Source organism: Notamacropus eugenii, chromosome 1 (assembly GCF_028372415.1).
Source record: "Notamacropus eugenii isolate mMacEug1 chromosome 1, mMacEug1.pri_v2, whole genome shotgun sequence".
Classification (NCBI taxonomy): Eukaryota; Metazoa; Chordata; class Mammalia; order Diprotodontia; family Macropodidae; genus Notamacropus; species Notamacropus eugenii.
The window spans coordinates 118,307,384-118,325,446 of record NC_092872.1 but is presented as its reverse complement, the minus strand read 5'-3'; the positions used below and the strand labels follow the sequence as shown (position 1 = coordinate 118,325,446).

The following is an 18,063-nucleotide window of genomic DNA, read 5'->3' as shown; positions in this document are numbered from 1 at the left end:
TCCACCAACATCTCAGGAAAGAGAACTCAAAATAAAAACTCCATGAAACATTATAGCCAAATTTCAGAAGTATCAGGTCAAGGAAAAATATTGCAAGGAGCCAGAAAGAAACAATTCAAATATTCAGGAGTCACCATCAGGATTACACAGGACTTGGCAGCTGTAACATTAAAGGACCTGAGATCATGGAACATGATGTTTTGGAAGACAAAGGAGCTAGAACTATAATCAAGGATCACCCAGCAAAATTAAACATTAAAAATCAAGGGGGGAAACTGGTCATTCAATAAAACAGAAGGATTTCAAGCGTTTATAAGAAGAAAAGCAGAACTGAACCAAAAATTTTACCTTTGATATCAAAACCCAAAAGAACCATAAACAGGTAAAAAGGGAAAAGAAAACATAAGAGAGTCAATGGAGCTAAACTAGCCACCTCCTTACACAAGAAGATGATGATTGTAATTCTGAAAAAATTGTATCACTAAAGGGACGGAGTCAAGATGGCAGAGTAACAGCATGGATTTTCTAGAGCACTCCTGCCAAACCCAGCCAAATACCTGTAAAACATGGCTCTAAGCAAATTCTGGAGATGCAGAAACCAAAGAATGATGGAGTGAAGCAAATATCCAGTCTAAGATAGCATGGAAGGTCACCAGGAAGTGTCTATCGCACCATGCTGGGAGTACAGCACAGTCCAGCATGGGCTGTGCCAGTACAGAGGGAACCTGAGCAGGCCTTGGAAAGATTGAATCTGTTGCATCTGTGGGGTTTTCCAGACTTCATGACCCCAAAACACTGAGAACACATTGAGAGTTCAGTGGAAAAATCCTGTGGGACCAGTGCAGGAGAATGGAGTGATCCAGTCCCAGTCCCAGAGTAGCAAAGGAGGGAGAGGGCACAGGAACCCTCAGCAGCCACAGCTGTAGCAGACAGTGACTATTTCTGGAGGTCTAGGTCCACAGATTGTATGGGGATCCAGTGGCTGACAGTATACTTTCCACCCCCACTGGAAGGAGAGAACTACTTTGAAAAAGAGCTCAAAAGTCAAGTAAATGGCTGGGGAAAAGAGTAAAAATCAGAAAAAGAATCAGACTATAGAATCTTACTTTGGTGACAAGGAAGACCAAAGCATGCAAACAGAAGAAAACAAAGTTAAAGCTCCCCTCTCCAAAGCCTCCAAGAAAAATATGAATTGGTCTCAGATCATGGAAGAGCTCAAAAAGGATTTTGAAAATCAAATAGGAAAATAGAGCAAAAAATGGGAAGAGAAATGAGAGTGATGCAAGAAAATCATGAAAAATGAGTCAACTGCTTGATAAAGGAAACCCAAAAAAATGCTGAAGAAAATAACACTTCAAAAAATAGACTAACCCAAATGTCAAAACAGATCCAAAAAGCCAATGAGGAGAAGAATTCCCTAAAAAGCAGAATTAGACAGATGAAAAAGGAGATCCGAAAGCTCACTGAAGAAAATAATTCCTTAAATATTAGAATGAAGCAGATGGAAGCTAATGACTTTATGAAAAATCAAGAAATTATAAAACAAAACCAAAGGAATGATAAAATAGCAGACTGTGAAATATCTCATTGGAAAAACAACTGACCTGGAAAATAGATCCAGGAGAGACAGTTTAAAAATTACTGGACTATGTGAAAGCCATGATGAAAAAAAGAGCCTAGATACCATCTTTCATGAAATTATCAAGGAAACTGACCTTGTATTCTAGAATAAGAGGGTAAAATAAATATTGAAAGAATCTACCAATCACCTGCTGAAAGAGATCTGAAAAGAAAAACTCCTAGGAATATTGTGGCTAGAGTTCCCAGGTCAAGTGGAAAATATTGCAAGCAGCCAGAAAGGAACAATAAGAGTATTGTGGAAATACAATCAGGATAACACAAGATCTAGAAGCTTCTACATGAGGGGATTGAAGGGCTTGGAATATGATACTCCAGAAGTCAAAGGAGCTAGGATTGAAACCAAGAATCACCTACCCAGCAAAACTGAGTATAATGCTTCAGGGGAAAAAATGGTCATTCAATGAAATAGAGGACTTTCAAGCATTCTTGATGAAATGACCAGAGCTGAAAAGAAAATTTGGACTTTCAAACACAAGAATCAAGAGAAGCATGAAAAGTTAAACAGGAAAGAGAAATCATAAGGGACTTACTAAATTTGAACTGTTTACATGCCTACATGGAAAAATAATATTCATAGCTTTTGAGACTTTTCTCAGTATTTGTATAGTTTGAGGTATTATATACATATAGACAGAGGGTACAAGGTGAGTTGAATAGGAAGGGATGATACATAAAAAAATTAAATTAAGGTGTGAGAGAGGAATATATTGTGGGGGAAAAGGGAGAAATGGAATGGGGCAAATTATCTCATAAAAGAGACAAGAAAAAGCTATTTCAATGGAAGGGAAATGGGGGAGGTGAAAGGAAAAAATTGAAGCTTACACTCATCATATTTAGCTTAAGGAGGGAACAACATGCACACTCAATTTGCTATGAAAATCTATCTTATACTACAGGAAAGTAGGGGAGAGTGGGATAAATGGGGTGTGGGAGGATGATAGAAGGGAGGGCAAATGAGAGGAGGGGGTAATTGGAAGTAAACACTTTTGGAGAGGGACAAGGTCAAAAGAGAGAATAGAATAAATGGGGGAAAAATAGGATGGAGAGAAATATATTTAGTCTTTCACAACATGACTTTTATGGAAGTCTTTCGCATAACTACACATGTATAACCTATATTGAATTGCTTGCCTTCTCAATGCAGATGGGTGTAGAGGGAGGAAGAGAGAGAAGTTGGAACTCAAAGTTTTAAAAATGAATGCTAAAACTTGTTTTTGCATGCAACTTGGAAATAAGATGTACAGGTAATGGGGTATAGAAATCTATCTTGCCCTACAAGAAAATAGTGGAGATGGGAATAAGGGAAGGGAAGAATGTGATAGAAGAGAGGGCAGATTGGGTGAAGGGGCAATCAGAATACATGCTTTCTTGGGGTGGGTGGAGGGGCGAGATGGGGAGAAAATTTGGAACTCAAAATCTTGTGGAAATGAATGTTGAAAATTAAAAATAAATAAATTTCAAAAAAAATATATTTTCATTGAAAGTTTTCTGTATTTAGCAAAAGTATCAACATTAAAAAAAAGTAAAATTTGATTTTCAAATACAAGAATCAAGTGAATCATGAAAAGGTAAATAGGAAAGAGAAACCTTAAAAGACTTTTCAAACTTGAACGGTTTGCATTCCTGTGTGGAAAGATGATATTTGTAACTCATGAGACCTTTTTCAGTATTAGGATAGTTGGAGGGAATATGTGTGTGTGTGTGTTTATGTATATATATATATATATATATATATATATATATATATATATATATATATATATATATACATATATATATATGTGTGTGTGTGTGTGTGTGTGTGTGTGTGTGTGTGCGTGTATGTATATGTATATATATAGATAGACAGATGGCACAGAGTGAGCTGAATATGAAGGGATGTTATCTAGAAGACAAAATTAAAGGTTGAGAGGAATGTACTAGGGGAAAGAGAAAGGGAGAGGTAGAATGTAGTAAGTCATTTCACATAAAAGAGTCAAGAAAAAGCTCTTACAATGGAGTAGAAGAAGTGAGAGGGAATAAGTGGGCCTTCCTTTCAGTGGATTTCAAGAGGGCTTCAGAAGGGAATAACATATATACTCAATTGGATATGAAAGTCTAGTTTACCTTACAGGAAAACAGGGGGGAAGGGGATAAGAGACAGGCAATAATAGAAGGGACAGCAGATTGGAGGAAGAGGGTAATGGGAAGTAAACACTTTACTAGAGGGACAGGGTCAAAGGAGAGAATAAAATAAAGGGAGGGCAGAAGAGTATAGAGGGAAATATAGTCTTTCACAACATGACTGTTATAGAAGTGTTTTCCATGACCACACATGTATAACCTTTATTGAATTTGCTCACCTTCTCAATGAGGGTGGGTGGAGAGGAGGGAAGGGAGAGAATGTGGAACTCAAAACTTTAAAAATGAATGTTAGAGGTTGTTTTTACATGCAACTAGGAAATAAGATATACAGTCAATGGAGTATAGAAATCTATCTTACCTTACAGGAAAATAGAAGGGAAGGGGCAGGGGTGATAGAAGAGAAGGCAGATTGGAGGAAAGGGTAATCAGAATACATGCTGTCCTGTGGTGGGGGTTGGGGGAAGATGGGGAGAAAATTTGAAATTCAAGATTTTGTGGAAGTGAATATTGGAAACTGAAAATGAATAAATAAAAGAAAAGAAGAAAAAGGAAAAAACTGAAGGACTAAATAGAAATTCTAAAAAGTCAAAGGGATTGATAAATCTGGAAACAAAATCATTGAATTGAGAAATAAAGCTGAAAGATGTTATTTCAAACATATTAAAATGTGTAAAATTGTAAATCTTTGGTCATTAAAAAAGGCCATTGACCCAATTTGTTGGATATTACTAGCCTAACTAATAAACTGATCATGCTCCAGTTCCTGGCCTTTTGGCTGAGATGGCCAGCATGACCCATTTTATTAAGAGTTTACTTGTCACTGCTATAAATAATACTGTCTTGACTGGTTGTGAAGGGGGGATAGATGTGTGTGTGTGTGTGTGTGTGTGTGTGTGTGTGTGTGTGTGCGCCTACATGTGTGTGCATACATTTGTATACATAAGTGCAACTGTAATCCATTTTTTTTAAAGAGAGAGGGGAATATTAAGTTACCAATCAAAAATAAAAAGAGAAAATTCACAACAAATGAAATAAAATGAATTATTAGATACAATTTTGCACAATTATATGTCAACAAAACAGAAAAATATATATGTATTTTTACAAAATTATAAAATACTCAGATTAACAAAATAAGAAATAAAACATTTAAATAATCAAATCTAAGAAAAATAAATCAAGCAAGCCACAAAGAACTACCACACTAGAGAAAAAAGAAAAAACCTAGAATCTGAAAAATTTATAAGTGAAATTTATCAAATATTCAAAGAGGCCTTAATTTCAAGATTACAGAAGTTGTTTGCAAAAATAGGTAAAAAAGTGATTGTTTCAAACACTATGAGTCAAATATGATATTGGTACCAAGTCAGAATGAGATAAAGCACAGAAACAAAAGAAAAGACATATCCCCAAAGAGTATCAAGGCAAAAATTTAACCAAAATATTAGATGACATCATACCAACAAATTTCAAAGATTTTGTATTTTCAGCAGGTTGGCTTTATACCCCAAATACAGAATTGTTGAAGATCAGGAAAATTATAGGTAAATTAGAACATATTAACAACAAATGCGATAAATATATACTATTTTATCAACAGAGGCAGAAAAAGTTTCTAAGCGAAGAGAATATCCACTTATTTTAAGCCAAAAAATAGGAATTGATCAACTGTTCCTAATGTGGTCAACAGTATCTATCTAAAAGTTGAGCAGAAATTAATTTTAGATTGATATCATACTATATCTGCCCCCCAAAAAAATACTACAAATGGATAAAAGATTTAAAAATTCACATCAAGAAAAGATTATATAAGCAAGGAAAGGGATACTTCTGGAAACTAGAGATAAAGGAAACTTCTTTATTAAAAAAGGGATACGGAGAATCATAAGAGACAAAATGGGGATTGCATTTTGATTTTTTTGTTTTGGTTGTATATATTTAAAAAGTTTTATACAAACCATCAATGTAACTAAAATAGGAAGGAAACTGGGAAAAATCTTTGCAGCAAACTTAACTGATAAAGGTCTAATATCCAAAATATACAGGGAACTCATTCAAATATATAAGAAAACCCCAACAGATAAATAAGAGAATCTGAACAGTTTACTAGAAAAGGAGTCAAAGATATTAACAATCACATAAAACAGGGCCTAAATAATTAATATTAAGAGAAATACAAATTCTACCTCTCATCAATGAGATCAGCAAAAAATGACCAAAAAAATGACATTACTATTTTTGCAGGAGACTGAGGAAACTCATATTAATAAACTATTGATGGAGTTGTGAACTGGTCCAGTTATTCTGAAAAATAATTTATTGTTATACCCAAAAAGTTACTAAATTTTGAATTCCCTCTAAATCAGTGATTAAAATAGTGTGTGTGTTTGTGTGTGTGCATGTGTGTGCAAAAGAGATAAGAGAAAAGGAGAAAGGACCTACATACACAAAACTATTTATAGTGGTATCCGTTGTTATAGAAAAGAACTAAAAACTAAAGATTGCCCATCAATTGAGAAATGGATGGATAAATCATGATACATGAATTTAATGAAATAGAATTGTTTTATAAGGAATTGTTTTTTAAAAATAATATGAGCTAAGAGAAGACTATGAACTAATGCACTGGGAAGTGAGCAAAATCAAGAAAAAACTTCAAACAATAACTATAACATTGTAAAGGCAAATTACTTTGAAAGACTTAAGAACTATGATGATGCAATGAATAGCCACAACTTCAGGGGACTGATTATGAGGCATGGCAGAGAGGTGATGGACTAGAAGTAAAGAATGAGAAATACATTTTCTGACATCATCAATATATGAATTTATTTTACTTAACTATTCTTATTTTGCAGCAAGGGATGATCTGTTTACTTGTTTGTTATTTTGGTCCAGAACTGAGGGTGGGAGTGGTGGGGAGAGATTGGTGATAGGGATTCTGAAGGAAAAACACAAAGTATAATTGAGGCATTTTTTTCTTTAACACACAGAAGAGAACAGAGGAAAGTTCAGAGGTAAGCAGACAAGCAGAACAGTTTTGAAACTAATACATAATTTGATATATACTTTAAAACTATATAAGCTGTCAGGTACACGAGAGATTCTCAGTTTCATATATCTACATATATGGTATAAGTGATGTCATCTGATTTGTGCTTAAATTGAATTTAAGTAAGGCAGAGTTGCACAAAGTCATCAGCCTCACTCTCTCCTCCAGAGTCATCATAGTCCAGTGGCAGGACAGAATCAAGATGGCTGGCAGGGGCTCAGGATGCAGTGGATGACCTTGATGTCTTCAGTGTCTAACCAAGCTCTAAGCACTCCACATAGCCTGTTTGATCTGCCTTTGTGGCCATTGGAACAAATTGTTCTCATTCGCCCATTCCACCAGAGGAAGTCTTCATATGCTTGGGGTAGACACCCCCCTAACTCACCAATGAGTTTGAGAACTCTTGGTTACCTTCAATCTGGTTTGGCCGGTCTGCCCAAATGGTTTACCGCTGCCCATGCTTCAGTTTCTTGGAGCCACAGGTGAGAGTTAGGTGGAACAGGTGGACACCAAAGGTGAAAAGAGCCCTGAAAATGTCTTGGCAGCCATTACACCAAAGGTATTGGTCCTCTCTGAACACACCCTACACCTCTACATACATACATATATATATATACACACACACATATATATGTATATATATATATGTATGTATATATATATATATAATCTTACACAAATGTAATATATTTATATAGATCTATTTTGTTTTGTCTACACAGATAGATATAGATGATATAGATGAAGAAACAAAGACATAGATATAGCCATAAGCATATTCTCAGGGTCCTAGGATTATCCTGAGGGGTTTGTGCTGTCTCTTCTCTACTGCCTGTCACTTCAAGATACTACTGGTTATGGTTCTTTCTGCTCCCCACTAGGGATTAGCACCTAATTTATTTTAATCAATTAGCATTGGCTTTTAACAAAAATATAAATATTTCCTCCAACACTTTGGAGGCATTCTCTCCCCTAGACTACCTCAGACTTAGCTCAGTTCCTACATAGTAACAGTCTCATCAAATTCATATCCAAATGTAGCATTTATGTTAGGTGAGTCCTAGTCTCAGCTCCTGTTGAATTAGGTCCAAAGGGTCCTTCCTTGCTCCTTGGAGCATCAATGTGGAGCTCTCTGCAAAACCCAGCATGGATTCAAACTTCCAGAATACTAGACTTCTGATGGCTCTTGGGGTCCCAGGGGCTCTTTCTCCTGATCTTTCAGAATTCAAGGTCAGAGTCTCACAATCACCTTCACTTGAAACAAAAGAAAAAATGGAGAGGTACAGGATCATTTTCATAGGGCCACATGTAATCTTTGGGGAGATGGTACAAGGTCTTTCTGCACTTAGAGTTGTCTTTTGCTAGATATGAGTAAAGAAGTTGAAACAAGAGCAAAGCTTCACTAAGACAGTGCCTTTTGAAGATACCTCCACTTCTAGTTTTACAAGTGAAACCAATAAAAGAAGCTGTTATACAGCATGTGGGTAAGAGACCTAAACCAGGTATAGAATGTCTATGCATTCTCCACAATCTCTGTGAGCTACTTCCATTACACATCATCCCTCCTTTTTGGAAGCAGGTCTCCAACCTCTTCCATGTGGAGGAATCTGTATCTGCCTATAACACTGCTACACTCTGAATATGATAGCTACAGATATGGATATGAAAAGACACCCTCAGTCATTTTCTCCTCTTCTAATAGCAAGGACCCTGGCATTTATAGGAGGACCTGTTGTACAGGTTCTTAGATCTGCTTTTTTAAAAGGAAAGCAACTTTTGACGGGTCAACAATATACTTCAGTCAAGCACATATATCATTCACTTAGTTCAGGGGGAAAAGCTCAGCATCTTGAACTTTAGAGAAAATACAAACAGAGAAATAAAGACCAATAGACAAGGTTTCCAACTGTCTGAACATAAGCAATACATACATCACAGATCCAACTGACTGACCATTACATATGTACAATAGTTGTTCTTGTTGTGTTTGTCCTTCGTTGCCAAAGAAGACCATGCTATCAGAGAAATAATGACATGACTTGCACTTGACTTTGTTTTGAGTAAGGGGAGGGAGGGCTGTGCAGGTCACCAGCCTCACTTCTCCTCATATATATATATATGCTTCATTAGAAATTAACAAAAAGTATGGGCTTTCCTACAAAACAAATCTCCCCAGAGAGTCTCATCTGGCATACCAATCTTCTTCCAAAAACTAAGCAATATCCACCCCCCTTTTCTCCCCATCTCCTTAGCACAGGGGCTGACAGCTTTGTGATAGCTAGAACTAATTTGCACTTCTGACAACCCCTTCTACTATGTTCCTTACCTGATGGAACAGCGATCCCAAGATGAACATGTACAGACTTGGAGACTGCCTCATGAATCTTAGAGTTCAAAAGCTCCTGGGTCTCTTAATCAAAGCTGACTGGAAGCAGAAAGAGTTTCTGCACTGGAGGAGATGAACACCGACAAGAAAAGGCACCTAAGTTGTAGCCTGACTTTCTAGAACACATCCACCTTGAGAGAGTACAGAACAAAGTATAAGTGTAAAATGACTATTCAGCAGGACCACAAACTGCTTCGTGTTCTACTGTTTCAGTATCAATCATCTTGGAGAGTTATAATAGTAGCTATAAATTACTGAATCCTGTAAATGCATACTTATGAGTCTTTTGAGTGTTAAGTATTTCTTTTGTGTAGAAGAAATAATTAACTTTATCATACCTTATTTACATTTTGTGCATTGAATACCTTTCTACTCCCCTCATTGGGAAATTCTTAGAAACTCCTCAAAACCAAGGTTTGAGAAATTTATTCCCGTACGGCATCAGGGTGAATATTTAATGAGCAAGAGAGTGAGAAAAGAAGCCTACTTACTCTTTTAAGAGGTCAAGCTCCTCTATAATTGAGCCTGATTTAATTATGGGTACGAGTCCAAAGCGGATGGACCCCTAGTGGAAAGGAAAAAAGGAGGAGAGTCCCAGACCCTGTAGGCAAAGCATTTGCCTCACAACAACACTTGAGGTAGGTAGTGTGAATATTATAACCATTTTAAATATAAGGAAACTGAGTGTCAGAAAGGCTAAATAATTTACCCAAGGTAAACCAGTTAATGTTTCAGCAGAATTCAGGATTCAAACCCAAGCTTCCTCAGTCCAAGTCCCCTGATCTTTCCATAGTACTTATCATCAGTAAGTCATCATCAGCCTTATCATCATTAAGTGCATTTAATAGATGATAATGATGGCAATGATAATAATAACAAAGATGTTGGTGTTAATGATAATATCTCAGATGTCCATAGTGCTTTACAGATTGTAAAATACATCCCTTCACGTAATTCAATGGAATTTTATTTACCTCCATTTCTCAAAGAAGGAAACGGGTTTTTTGAAGTTCAATGATTTGCCAACTGTTTCAGGGTGTAGTGGGAGCTTAGGCTGGCTCCTAGGGCTATCACAGCTGTTGTGGCCACAGCTAGTCCTTGGAACCCCTCTTTGGCTTAGCCCCTCCTGGTGCTTTGTAGATCTGTTAGTTTGAATTATAAAAGAATTGGCCTCAGGGGGTAGGGAAAGTGATCAGAAATGCTTTATACTGTTTGAATTGACTTTTGGGTACTGCTTTTAGCTTTAACTCATGGAGAGTTGTGATACATATTTTTAAAATTCCTACATTATGTTTTTAACCTTTAATTATTAAGACAGTTTTAACTGGGTTTTCATGGCTCACAAATGCCTATCATATTTTAAGAACATACATACAACACCAAACCTGTTGGACTATGTCAAATTTAGACTTAGCCTAAAACTAAGAGAGTTGAACCCATAGCCTCTGACACCAAATTCAATACCATGGACTTCCATGTTAAACATAAACCTAGTAAAAGGTATTTCCCTGTGGTGATAGTTTCTCAGTAAGTGATAGCTACTCACTAAGTTGCTTTTAAGAGGTTGACAAACTCAGATTCTCAATGCAGGTACCTTTCTAATTATATGGATGTGACTCCTGATATCAAAAGGCATAAAAAACCTTCAAAAATGGTTAAAGCTGACCCTAATCCCTCCCAACCTCTGCCTTAGACTCTTGGACTTTAAGGTTCACATTAGGTGGTACCTACTACAAGGAGCCCTTTCCTAGTACCTCAGTTGGCAATAATGTTGTCTTCCTTAACAACGTATCTTGTATTTGTAAGTCTCTTTCCAGTTGAAGCCCTCAGTAGAATGTAAACTCCTTGAGAGCAGAAGTGTTTTTAATTTTTTTTATTTGTATCCCACACCCAGTACATTATCTTAAACATAGTAGATACTTAATGTTTGTTGAATTTGGTAGAGGGAAGGGGGAAAAGAAATTAAAGGCTTTTGCCCATACAAAAACAACATATGGCTTCTTAAATCATGTTCTTTAAAGTTGTTATATTCAGCCAAATTAAGCCTGTTCATCATTTCCATCATGAATAGAATATGGGGGGAAAATGGGTTTACACCATGAAATTTACCCAAGAGAAAGCATTATTAAAATACTAGGATATATTCCAAGAGAGATTTTTAAATTTCCTTCTTATACAGATTTTTTTTTCTCCCAAATAGGAACTTCTTCAGTCTGGGTTGATTTAAATGTAATTTGGCCTAGAAATAAGGAGACAGATATGATTTCTTAAAATCCCACCAGGACCCATTGTTACATCACAGGAAATCAGAAGGAAAACAAGAATGAAGTGGCTTGAACCTAAGTACTCTGCTGTTTGGGAGTAGGGAAAGGCTCGAAGTTCGAAGCACAAGGCACAATAAAGTCAGCTAAATTAAATTAAAGTCATTTAAAAACATGAAACACCAGGCTATGAAAGTATCACTACCAACAGATGGAGAATACTACTGGCATTGAAAGTAGAGGTAAACCATGGTGGAGAGCCAAAGTGAGGAGCAGATAAGTGGCCCTTTCAAATTATGCTGTCTTTACTTGTTTACCCCTAGTATAGCCCTTCCTCCTCTCCCAGCTTAAGATACTTAAGATCTGAAACAGAAGCAGTGGCCTTAGAGTACTTATAACTGGGATACTAAATGGACATGACTTTATTTTTGTCTATGTGGACCTTGGATTTTAATTATACAGGGAATTAAGGTGAGGAAAATCCTTAACTATCAAATAAGATGAATGACTAGTTATTGATTAACAGAGATGATCTCAGGAGAGGGCTTAGTGGAGTGCCTGGCATATTTGTCGTTGTTATTGTTCAGTCATACCTGACTTTCCATCACCGCATTCAAGGTTTTCTTGGCAGAGATACTGCAGTGGTTTTAACATTTCCTTCTCCAGTTAATTTTATAGATGAGGAAACTAAGGCAAACAGGATTAAGTGACTTGCCCAGGGTCACACAGCCAGTAAATTTCTGAAGCTGGGTTTGAACTCACAAAGATAAGTTTTAATGACTCCAGGCCCTATGCTCCACCTACTGTGCCACCACCTCTCAGGTCCTAAATAAAATCTTATTCCCTTTCAATTCCCTAAGCTTAACCAGTGTAGACAGGTGCTTTCCTTGCCTTAACCAATTCAGATAGGTAGGGTCTTGTGCAATTTACATCTGCCTGAGGCAATGGGATGTTAGAAGGCTTGCCAAGGATTTAATAGCCAGTTATGGGTCCAAAGCAGGACTTGGAATCTAGGTCTGCCTGATTCAAAGGCCAGCTTTTTTATCACTGAAGATGACACAATGAATTATAGACAGGTTTTTTGGCAGTTTTCTGGAGCCTTCTCAGTGTCCCTTGCTCTTTTCCTGAATTTTCCTGAATTTGGTCTAGCTTAATACTTTTAAAAAGAGGTTATATAGCATATAGTTCAAAGAGTGTTGAATTTGGAGCCAGGAAGACCTGAGCTCACTTAAACATGTAAAGGTGGGCAAAACTGGGTCTCTCTGAGCCTCAGGTAGTTCTCTCAGTTGGGCAGCTAGGTTGCAGCTAAGTCCAGAGCTCCTTGGAGTCAGAAAGACCTGAGTTCAAATCCAGCTTCAGATACTTACTAGCTGTGTGACTCTGGGCAAGTCATTTATCCTATTTACCTCAGTTTCTTCATCTGTAAAATGGGGATAACAATAACACCTACTTTCCAGGATTGTTATGAGGATTAAAGGAAATAATATTTGTGCTGGTACATAGTAAGTGCTATGTAAGTGTTATTGTTATTATTATTTTTAAACTAAAGTTATACTTTACAGGGTTTGAAAGTAAAAAAATAGGAGGTTATTGTCTAAGGCTGGATAAGCTTTGGATTATTACCTCAGAGAAGGAAATAAGGAACTGAATTGAATAGTATCTTTCTTTACCACCAGAGAGATCAGCTACTGGTACTCCTTTTGTAAATATGGTAAACCCCTTTTTCTCTCACCATGAATTCCCAGTATCAACCCTCTGTTTGGTCAGCATCCTGGGAAAGTCAGCTCATCTTAATTGTTAAATGTGTGTGCATGTGTGTGTGTGTGTGTGTGTGTGTGTGTGTGTGTGTGTGAGAATGTGTGATATGGTAGCCAGAATGCAAAAATATATCATTTCTCATGGTCCTTTATCCCAGACACTATGATAGGTAAACCAAAATTATTATAACAATGCAACCAAATTGGCATCATACCAGTTTCTAATGGTAATTTTATCATAAATATTTAAAATCCATTAGAACAGTTTTTATTCTTAGATAGGTTGATTGCAATGATAAAGTAATTTAGTATAGAAAGCCAAGGATTTTCTGCATAATAACTACAATGATAAAACTTTGGATTTGAGATATTTATAGGTAGTATATTTTTTAACTTGCCAGTGTAATATATCTTCCAATGGCCAGAAAATAAATGAAAAGGAGAGAAACTTCTCACACATTGCAGCTGTGGTGAGATATGAAACAATCAGTCAACTATTGACTAAGAGAGAACTCAGGAGAAAATAGTAGATCAGTGCCTGAAACATTAAACTCTGTCAGAAGAAACTTGTGAGTATTTTTGTACAACAGTTTTATAGCAAAATGTCAGCTATAAATAGAAAAATAGCAAAGTCGTTTGTTTCTTCTTCTATACCTCTGCCTCTCTGCTTTCAATTTAATTCGACAAACATTTGTTTAGGGCCCAAAGGTATGATATGCTTTGCTAGGTGCTGCAGATACAAAGACAAAAATGAAAAGCAACCCCTTCCCTCAAGAATCTTACATTCCCCAAGGGGTTTACATGGAGAGATAAATAAACAAAATATTATTTCAGGAGGGGAAAAGGCACTAATAACTAAGGTCCTGGAAGCCAAGAAACTGGGGAGGCATTAGTCCCCTTCAGCTTCCTTACTTCATTTTCCCCTACACATTTTTCTTTTTATATTGCTTTAATGTAATTCCATTTTCTAGGTTCTGTTTTCTCTGCTTTCTATTATTTCATCAAGTTCTACTCAGAGTTCTTTTTATTTCTCATAGTTATCCATCTTAATTTCATCATGTTTCAACACATTAATACATGAAAGTTAAATCAACCATTTCCCAGTTTGGGGACATTTGGAAGTTACATTTTAAGGAGAACCAGATTAATTGTTTCTTCATTCCTCTCCAGGCTGTACTCCTCACTCTCCACAGGGCTTTGTCTGCCATGCCACAGAAACCTACTCATCCTAGAAGCTCACTCCTTCCCTGGACTATTTTTCACATTGGAAGTATCTTCAGCCTCTCACTTTAATTAGCTTGCTCCTCTGAGACCCTCCATTTTAAGAAGGAGGCCCAGGCCAATTATGTCTTCATTCCTCTCCACATTGCACACCTCACTCTCCACAGGACTTTATCTGCTGAGTATTTTTATTCTAATCTTTCCCCTACGCTTATTTTCCCCAGTTAGAACATAAGCACCTTGTGGATAGAGACTGTCTTTCTTTAGGCTTGTACAAACAGAGCTGGCCTAAAGCAACACATGCGTTCCCAAAAAAGCATTTCTCTATGCAAAGTCATGTAACAACAACAACAACAACAAAACATATGACTTATGGGGAAAATGAGGTTAGAGACACAATACTCAAAAATTTCATCAGTTGAGGTGCAAGGGCATGTGTCCTGGTGTCATCTAGAAAGAATTCAAGCTCAGGTTATCTTCAAATCAAGTAAAAGTGTGTATCTGGAGTAATACACCCAGCAGGTTTTTCTCTTTAAGGGAGGTACCAACCCAACTAGGAGAAGCTAGAGATTTTTTTTAGAGGAAACCTGCCAGGTGGGCAGACAGTAGCTCAGAGTTTTGCATTGGCCAGCCCATTTACCCAGGGCAGAGGGGGTCCCTATTCATCTCATTAATCTCATCATTCCCAGAGAGATTTCAGATAATCTCATCATCTGCCCCCTCAAGAAGTAGGTACCTAAATTCATTTGGGAAAAAAGACAGGAAGTCTCTTCTGTAGCTACTTCAGAATGACAAGAGTCATAGAGATTTTCCTTGGAAAGGGAGATGAATTAAATTGAGCATATGTTCCTGGACCCATCAATGAACCACACTTCATCAAGACTATCAAGAAGAGGAAAGTCCCTCAGGTCTAGACAAGCTTGAGTAAACAGAATCTAGGGTCTTCTCACAGTCATAAATAATGTCATTGACCATAAGGTATCAGGAAGAGGGAAACTGAACTGAGAATGTGACACACCTTGGAGAATTAAGTTGGATGTATCCAACCGGAGGGTCTTATATTTAGTGAGTCTAGCCAGCTACCAGCAGCCTTTGGCTTCCAAGATACTCTGAACCTGGTGAGGAGTTTGGACTTCTTAACATTGACCAAAAGTGAGTTTGGAGGCTTCCTAATTAAAATAGCCATAGCAGTCACTGCCTGGAGACAAGAGGGCCCTCTGGAAGCAACAGAATCCAGTTGCTTAGAGAAATAAGCTACTAGTCTGGAGTCAGGTCCCAGGGACTGAGTAAAAACTCTCAAAGCTTGGCCCTGCCTCTCATCAACATACAAGGTGAAGGGTTTTTTCAGATTGGGAAAGGCTAATGCCAGAGCAGTAGTTAATTTGGCCTTCAGGATCTTAAAGGTTTTATCCTGGTCATGTCACTATTCTAGAGGGAGCAAGTCAGGGTCCTGAGTAAAATCACAGAGGGGCTTTGCAAAAATACTGAAATTAGGGATTTGAATTTGACAAAATACAACCATGCCCAGGAAGGTGAGCAGTTGTTTTTTAGGGGCTGGAACAGGGATGGACAGAATTGTCTGTTTCCATGCTTGGGTGAGATAGAAAGAGGTGGGTGTTAGTCATGGTCTAAATACTTTATAGAATGGCAGGTAATTTGGGCTTTAGCTGAAGAGAGTCTCTAGCCTTGAGTGCCCAGGAAGTTGAGGTCTATGTAGCAGTGATCAGGGAGGTTTCCTGGGTCAAGCTATAGACAAGAATATCATCCACATATTGAGTTAGACTACTATTACTTCTGGATTCTTCAGATCTTTTCCTAAAGCCTGGCCAAATAGGTAGGGACTCTCTTTAGAGTCCTGGTAGGGCTGTCCACTCAGAAACAAAAATAAACTGGGAGTGTTTATGGAATGGTTAAGGTCCAGAGTGGACAAGCACTGGGTGTCCCCCAGAATTTGAGTGAGGACGGTATAAGGGCAGGTTGCATTGGGATAACAGGTTCACTGAGGCTCTGATATCCTGCACCATGTGCTACTCCCCATTGTCAGCTTTTTGACGGGGAGGGTGGGCATATCACAGAGAGACTAGGGTGGAACCAAAAGCTTATATTTAAGGAATTTCTCAATTAGGTGTTGTGATCTCTCCCAGGCTTCAGGCTTAATCAGATACTGGAGCCTTTGGGGGAAAACATTGGAATCTAAGAGGCTAACAAAGGCTGGGGTGCCATGGGCAGTTCTTCCAGAGATTCCCTGGTCCCAGACTGAGATGTCTACTTCCTCCCAAATTCCAGGTGGAATATGAAGGGCCTTGTGTAGAGTACCTAACGTGCTCCTGGTGGTCTAAGGAGGGGGGAACTGGGTTGCCAATTTCACCATTTGGTCCTATCCCAGCAAGGGGGCTAGGCAAGAGGAGAGAACCAGAAAGGAGGAATTAAACAACAGATCCCCTAACTGGGAAGACAGAGGGAAAGTCTCCAGGCACTTTCTAAATTTACTTTCAATCCCCATGACCTGATGGTGTGAAGAACTAGTATGGCCAAGTGACTCCTGTGTCAATAAGAAAGATAATAGTCTTCCCTGACATATACAAAGTTACCCTGGGCTTGACCATGGTGATAGAGAAGGAGGGACCCTGGTCAGCTCCTGAGCCCTGTTACTCCAAGTCCTGATGATACTGGAGTGTGGGGTATTGGGAGGAGGTCACTCTTATGGGTAGTCTCTCTTCCAGTGTCCCTCCTGGGGGCAAATAAGACATGGGCCTGGTGACTTCCTCTTCAAAGGGAACTTATGAGACTAGTGGCTCTTTGTGTGACATCAAAAGCATGAACACTTCCCTTGACAATTGAAGGCAGGACCCTTCTGGGTACTGGATATGGTGGCAACCAAACGTTGAGGCTGTTCCCTGTTCCTCGCCCTAGTCCTGAGGCCCTTATCCTCTTTAACAGTTTGGTCTCTATTGTTAAACACTACAAAAGCCATCTCCAAAAGCTGGGCCTGAGGTTTCTGGGGGCCCATGGCCAACTTCTGCAACTTTCTCCTGTGTCTAGGACAGACTGACTAATAAAGTTCATGCTGAGAGCAACAGCTGCTTCAGACAAGGTTGGGTTTAGGACGGTGTATTTCTTAATGGCTTTAACCAGCCTACTTTGAAAAAGGGCAGGGTTCTCCTTTGGCTCCTGGGTAATCTCCTTAAGTTTCTCATAGTTCACTGGTTCCTAAAGCCCTTTTTGATCCCATCAATTAGGCAGGTTAGCATGTGAGTCTCATAATGTCTTAGCTTGTGGTTCCTCCTGCCTGCCAGCCCTTTCTCTCAAAGGAGAGGTTTGAGGGAACAGCTCAAGGGGTTAGGGCAGAGGAAGAAAAGGTGTCTTGCTCTCGCATTCAAGGGACTCATGGAGGGTCACAGTGGATCTTCGCCGCAATAGAAGAAATACATTAAATATGGCACTTTGCCTTGGCAAAGGCCTTAAGTTTGATTGTGAGAGTGGCCATCAGAAAAGTCTCAGTTTGTGAAATATGGAGAAGTTTTCTGCATTCTCTCTGTGCAGCTAATGGGCAAACTAGAAATTCCAATTATATTCAAATTGTTACCACATATACTAGTCATATTGCAACAAATTTTTGTT

General features: G+C 38.1%; 1 long non-coding RNA gene across 2 annotated transcripts in view; it reads right to left on the bottom strand.

The window, feature by feature from the left end:
• Positions 1-18,063, bottom strand: part of LOC140523886 (uncharacterized) — a 150,820-nt gene that overhangs the window by 117,272 nt on the left and 15,485 nt on the right. For both annotated transcript variants that reach the window (XR_011973502.1, XR_011973504.1), the window contains exon 3: positions 9,144-9,334. This is a non-coding gene — a long non-coding RNA (uncharacterized lncRNA). The remainder of the gene's footprint in view (positions 1-9,143; positions 9,335-18,063) is intronic.